At 32.2% G+C, this 7,500-nt stretch overlaps 1 long non-coding RNA gene across 2 annotated transcripts in view; it reads right to left on the reverse strand.

Annotated features, from left to right (window-relative positions):
• LOC137636846 (uncharacterized) overlaps positions 1-7,500 on the reverse strand; it is a 205,712-nt gene that overhangs the window by 59,291 nt on the left and 138,921 nt on the right. The window contains exon 3 of one of the 2 annotated variants that reach the window (XR_011043255.1): positions 5,930-6,833. The exons of the other annotated variant lie outside the window; for it this stretch is intronic. This is a non-coding gene — a long non-coding RNA (uncharacterized lncRNA). Of the gene's footprint in view, positions 1-5,929; positions 6,834-7,500 lie in introns of those variants that run through there. 2 annotated transcript variants of the gene reach the window in all.

A 7,500-nucleotide genomic window follows, 5' to 3' on the forward strand; every position in this document is an offset into this window, starting at 1 on the left:
TTAACCCTAATAATCCTGTACCTGCAGCAGCAATTGTTAAACACATTATTACCAATGTTGATACATGCTCAGCCTTTCTCCGCAGCTACCCTCCCCCTAGATAACGTAGTACCAGCACTAGTTGGAAACCTAAGCAACCCCTTAACCTCTTTTTAGCTCTCCTTCCACTTGCAATCTCTCTTCTATCCTTTTAAGTTCAGGAATCACTCTCAACCAAACAGCAAATCAGAGAGCACACGTCTCAATGACTACAATGAATTCGTAAAATTTTATCTTTACTTTTTTTCTAGTATTTTTAGGTAGAGGAATGTTTATTCCACCCTTTCTCTACTACTCACATTGGCTAAACAAATTATCTTTTCAGCTCTCTCCCACTCAGCTGAATCTTCATACTATTGCTCATTCTAATAAATCTAGCTTATGCCACCAAGGAAGTTTTTTATTACTTCTCCTATACCAATATCTCTAACTGAACCTTTCCCAACTCCTTCCCGAGCTCTTCTACTCATCGGGACTCACTGCTGTACCTCTTTCTCTCCAACTAAACGACGGGAGCCAGTGGGCTTTCTTGGGGAGGATGTTCTTCCCCTCCGTCACCTTTACTCTTTTCCAAAATGAGCCAGGGGCACCTCTAAAATAAGCATAGAAACAATTGCTTATTATTATCCTTAACCCACATCCTATCCTAAAACTACCTACAAATAAAAGTTGCAAATCATCCCACAATCTAAATCACCTACTACCGGAAAACCCAAACACCTACGGGCTGCAAGTGTGCAAGAGCCCGTGCCTGATCAGTGTGCAAGAGCCCGTGCCTGATCTCAAAAAAAAGAAAAAAAAAAAAAAAAAAAAAAGAGGGGGGGGGCCTTTTTCTAATAGCTAGGGCAATGTCACTGTCCCTTGCCTCTGCCATTCATGAGCGGCCTTTAAACCTTAAAAAATCCTTTTTCTAGAATATTTACTTCCTCAATTTTCAGTTTCTTTTCCGTATCACTTCTGTACTTTAATCATTATTTTCCTTTCTTCCATTAATTTGCGGTTATCTAAACACTTCGCCTACACCTTCTCCTTTATTTCTACCATTTCGTAATCTATCTTCGCAGTTCAGATACCGTTAATCAGTTCCTCTTTCTGGGCAACAAGCGCCTCATGTATTTTATGATTGGATTCTTTTCAGGATTTCCTCAAGCAGAGAAATGACATTGATAGGAATTGAGAAGGTCGGAAGGCCCACTGCTTGGAGCTGTGATCAGAAAAGGATCATTAACATCTCCTTTTCATTCTCTTCTCTGTTTTGGTCTTTGAGTTCGATAATTGGAATTTGTAGCTCGAGAAATTTTTCTCTTCTTATATGAACTTAATATCATAAATCTCTTTCTATCTATGAATACAAATAATGTTAAGTCAGATAGGAGAAGGAAGAGGATGAACCTTAAGATCGACAACACAGATCCAATAGAAGACTAATCAGTAATCATTTACACACCAATAGTGTAAATAAACTAAACGCACACAAATGTTTCTAAATATCATCATCATCTCCTCCTACACCTATTGACGCAAAGGGCATATATATATATATATATATATATATATATATATATATATATATATATATATATGTATATATATATATATGTATATATATATATATATATATATATATATATATATATATATATATATATCAGCCGTAACTAGTCAACTGCAGGACAAAGGCCTCAGACATGTCAACCCACTCGCATCTATTTATGTTAATGGTCTTTCTATGCCAGTATATACCAGCAAATTTTCTTAGCTTGTTAATCCATCGTCTTCTCTTACTCCCGCCGCTTCATTAAAATCTCTAGAGACCCATATATATATATATATATATATATATATATATATATATATATATATATATATATATATATATATGTATATATATATATACATGCATAAATGTATATATGTGTATATATACATATAAAAACACACATACACACATTATATATATATGTATATATATGTATATATATGTGTATATATATATGTGTGTATATATATATGTGTGTGTGTGTGAGCGCGCGTGTGTGTGTTCTTGTGTATGTGTACATAGGGTTTACTTAATATTAGACAACGAATGTCTTGAACTCTGGCTACAGGTGTTATTATGTATTGAAGAAAATGTCAAATTCATCATTTATGTTTCGTTTTCTTATTTCTCTCTCACACACATTCATCCTCTAATTTTTCTCCATTCCCTTACCACAATTTCTTTACCAGTTTCCTTTCCTTTCTCAACTTTCTGTGATAAAGAAGAAATTTCTCTAAAGAGACAAATAAGTCACAAATGGAGAGATGAAATCTGATATTGCAGTAAAAGCGAGAACGTTTTATCGTGGATTATTTTTCTACCGAATTCTTGTAATGATTCAATCATGAAGATGATTACCTTGATTGGTATACAACCCCCTCGGAACTTTCATTAGAAAGTCGCTGTTACAAATGCATGGACAGAAACCAAATGTAAAATCACACAGAGTGAATAAGGTAGTAGGTTGGTCGGGACACCAGCCACCCATTGAGATACTACCCCTAGAGCGTTCTGGGTCCTTTGACTGGCCAGACAGTATTACATTTTATACCTCTCTCTCGTTACGGCTCATATTGTCTTTGCCTACACATAAACCAAATCTTACGGCCTATTTTCACCACATTCTCCTCTGCCCTTATACACCTGACAACACTAAGATTACTAAACAATTCTTCTTCGCTCAAGGGGTAGGCTACTGCCATGTACATGTAATTGTTCAGTGGCTACTTTCCTCTTTGTATGGGTAGAAGAGACTCTTTAGCTATGGTAAGCAGCTCTTCTAGGAGAAGGACACTCCAAACTCAAACCATTGTTCTCTAATCTTGGGTAGTGCCATAGTCTCTGTACCATGGCTTTCCACTATTTTTTATTAGAGTTCTCTTGTTTGGGGGTATACTCGAGCATGCTGTTCTATCTTATTTCTCTTCCTTTTATTTTTTTTTTTTTTTAAGTTTTTATAGTTTATAGGTGAAGGATCTAATTTAATGTTATTACTGTTCTCAACATATTTTATTTTGATTGTTTATTATGCTCTGGCAGTTTACTTATTTCCTTGTTTCCATTCCTCAATGGGCTATTTTTCCCTGTTGGAGCCCTTGGGCTTATAACATCTTGCTTTTCCAACTAGGGTTATAGCCTAGCTTGTAATAATAATAATAATAATAATAATAATAATAATAATAATAATAATAATAATCTACGTGATATACAATTCTAAAATGCAAATAAATACATAACTGTATGTATGTATGTATGAACATCATCATTATTACCAGCCGTAAAAGGAAACATTAGATTTGGAATATAAGGGCAGATGGACTTGAAGTAAGTGCATTTGAAGAGAGCAGGAGTTTGTGGCTTATAGTTTCAGTTCATCTGAGCATGGGATCTCCAATCTTTCAAGGCATCCGAATTTCTTTTGACCAAATGCCCATATCCATTTATCCTATTTCAGAAAGAAAGGACAAATAAAGAAAAAGTGAGGAAGCACAGAACGCTTACCTCCTACCTCATCCTGCCTATAAGACCAAATACGGATGTATACAGAATTACAAAGTATTACAAAGTATGTAAAAAAGTACAATTGTGGTGCTCCATTTGATCTATGAACGATTCAACCAGTCATATAAATAAAGATCTATAACAAATGTCATAGAACGTTACCACGCTTTCTTATTTTGAATACCCGCATACGGTCAAAAATATATTTTGGAAATCCAAGAAACAAAGAAAAGAAGTTTAAATTATATATAAAATTCAAAGCTGCCAAATGAAAAAAAATAAAATGCTCCAGAAATTTTTTTTTTTATTCTTTCTTCAAGCTGCTTTCAATGTATTAGCACAAATATAATAAATGTAGTATGATACCGATGAAAATATCTACCTAAAGAAACTAACACAGCACACACACAAAATGAATCATGTTAGAATATCAGAATAAAAACAGAAATATAAAAACCACCAATTATGGAAATCATGACATATATAAAAAATACTAAACAGGTGTGGAAGAGAGAATTGAATATTGTTTCATTGTCATACCATGAAGCTGACCAAGGTATAAATTCAGGGAGAGGCTATGGTATAACAATTGCTCATAGAATTATCAATGAAATATCTACTAGGCAAAGAAGAAGAGGAAGAAGAAGAAGCATATACACATAAAAAAGAGAGATAGATCTTTTATAACAACAAAAGATGGAGAAAATCAACGTTGGATTGAATACTTCAGTGAGGTCACGAATAGGAGATATGAAGGGAATAATTTGATTGATATACATGAAGCTGAGGAACACCTTGATATGCCCATTAATGAATTCAGTGTGTTTGAAGGCGAAGCAGCCATTTAAAAACGAAAGACATGGAAAGCCCCTGGATCTGAAGGAATAACTGTCGAGATGATATTGGCCGAAAATGAAGTGTGTGTGTGTGTGTGTGTGTGTGTGTGTGTGTATCAATAATTAACATAAGATACATAGGTGTGTGTGTGTGTTTTATCAATAATTAACATAAGATACATAGGAAAGTGTAACAATATTTCATTTTCAATTACTGGAAGTTGGTATAAAAAATCCCGTTTCAATTAAATAATTCATTAAACATTTTGCTTTAAAGAATATATAATGATTCTGCAAGAATATAAGTGGGAAATGGTTGAACACCAGCACATGACATTAGTTTACCATAGCATACATAAGGCAAGAAAGGTTTCCTACTAGAGCAACATTTCTTCGATTTTATACTAAACGCAATAAAGTTATTAATTTACGTACATAACTCAGTTTCCCCTAAAAGTGTGAACGGATATCATGAAATGTTTAATACATTTCAATTATTTTACATAATATTCACATACATCAACTATAGTAGTTTCATCCAAACATTTACTTGACATCATTAAAAACTGCGTTTAAAAACTTGAAAACATACAGATGCTTCGTTCCCACCGCGTTTTTCTATGATGCCGCCGAGTTGAAATGATCAAAGGGAACTCAAGAAGCGCATTTGCCCCGCTTAAAATCTTATAATTCCAATCCAATCCCCCCTTCTCATACCTCTCTACTTCTATATCTATTTTTCTCTTCTATTCATAAAATCCGTAAATCACTGGCAGTAACATTTTATTAGAATTAAATCCACCCACATTTTTATCCTTAAAACCAAATAGCATAAACTTCGTTTCTATGTTACTAGACAATATTTCGGAAATATTTTGTTCAATAATGAACAAGATGTTGAAGAAAGTTAATTCCTAAGTTCTATCGAGAGAGAGAGAGAGAGAGAGAGAGAGAGAGAGAGAGAGAGAGAGAGAGAGAGAGAGAGAGATCGGATGAATAGGATGAATAATATTACCCTTGAGGGATGGCCCACAACTTGTCAAGATCATGACCCGTATATACAGTATATATATATATATATATATATATATATATATATATATATATATATATATATATATATATATGTATGTATGTATACATATATATACATCTATACATATATATATACATCCATACAGTATATACATATATATATATATATGTATATACATTATATATATATATATATATATATATATATATATATATATATATATGTATATATACACATACACATACATATGTGTGAATATATATACACACATACACATATATATGTGTGTATATATATATATATATATATCTATATATATATATCTCTCTATATATACTGTATATATATAATATATATATATACTGTATATATATAACATATGTATATATATATATATACTGTATATATATATACATATATATATATATATATATATATATATATATATATATATACATATAAATATATCCACCTCCTTCTCCGATAAAGTGAAAACACACAAGTCCAGTATCCAGCAAATATTCACTAAGTACAGCAAGTCAACATAAGAGCAACAAATCGCATAGAACAAAGAACCACATTTCGTCTTCTCATGGAATCAAATCAAAACCAGACAATCTCGTTAGAGAGCAGAGTAATAAAACTGCACTGAGAGAGAGAGAGAGAGAGAGAGAGAGAGAGAGAGAGAGAGAGAGAGAGAGAGAGAGAGAGAGAGAGAGATTAAATATAAATAGTATACATAAGTTTGTATGGAAGTTTCCTGCATGCGTTGCGTTGCAAATAATACGACAGATATGCAAGCGTACATTTGATTCTAACGTATAACTTCATGCATATTTTCATTTCTTTCCACAAAAAGCAGAAGATTCAAGCTGGGAAAGAAGTGGAGCACAAACAAGGGTGGTCAACCCATACCAAATGTAACTTTAACGGCAAATTCCAAATTCTAATTAGAAACCTACATTCTACATTTTATCGTGTTACAAATTTGAACCCTAAACCGAATATACAGTAGACAATGATTTTTGTTCCTAAGTTATAAAAATGTCTTAGTTGAAATTTTCAAAATTCTAGTCCTGTGCAGTTGTGGGTTAATCATTTTAATTTCAACCACAAATACTCATCCGATTCTCTCATGGTCTGCGCTAGCATTATATGAGTTGCTAAAGACCGAAAAAAAATATTTCACTCAACCGAAATATCACTACATTTTCCCTACAATAATGGTGATTTAACTTCTAAGTGTAAGCATTTACATATACATACGCAGATTCTTGCGTACTTCGGCAAACTAGGCAAAATAAAATAAGAAAGGTCAGATGTATCCTCACCTTTCATGCTTCATAGCACAGAGCTACATCTCGTTACACATTGCACTTACCTGAAATAAAGAAACAATCGTAAATTTTCAAATGTAAACGCCTCACTTGACTGTTACAGGAGTTGAATTTGACTGACATGGTACAGGGATTTTGAAAATAAATGAAAGTGTTTTCATTTTAAATAAATGGGACAGAAACACAGTAGATTAACAAAAATATACATCCATTTATGTTATGTATCAATACATACTGTATATACAATAAAGGTTAAATCTAAAGTCAATATTTCTAACAGAGAATAAAAATACTTACACAGTTTAGTCCAAGGTTAGAAGGGCTTCAAATCAGTGCACATATTGTGATGAACTTAATTTGTATAGTGAATGATAGGCAGATTGTATGACTATAACCATTATTAAAAAGAAGCTTTAAAATAAATGAAAAAATAAGTAATAATGACCATTATCTTTGTTGTTGTTATTATTTTTATTATTATTATTGTTATTATTATTATTATTATTATTATTATTATTATCATTATTATTATTATATCCATGCAAACAAAGAATTACCATAAATACTATTTTCGTTTCTTTCATTAATTCATAAACGAAAAACCAAACTATTTCCATCATAAACACATTTACAATGTGGAAATCATTATCGGTAAACCACCGTCATAAGATATTGACAGCTCTGATTTCAAAACGTCCAATGGGGGAAAAA

The sequence above is a fragment of the Palaemon carinicauda genome, chromosome 3 (assembly GCF_036898095.1).
Source record: "Palaemon carinicauda isolate YSFRI2023 chromosome 3, ASM3689809v2, whole genome shotgun sequence".
NCBI classification, from domain to species: Eukaryota; Metazoa; Arthropoda; class Malacostraca; order Decapoda; family Palaemonidae; genus Palaemon; species Palaemon carinicauda.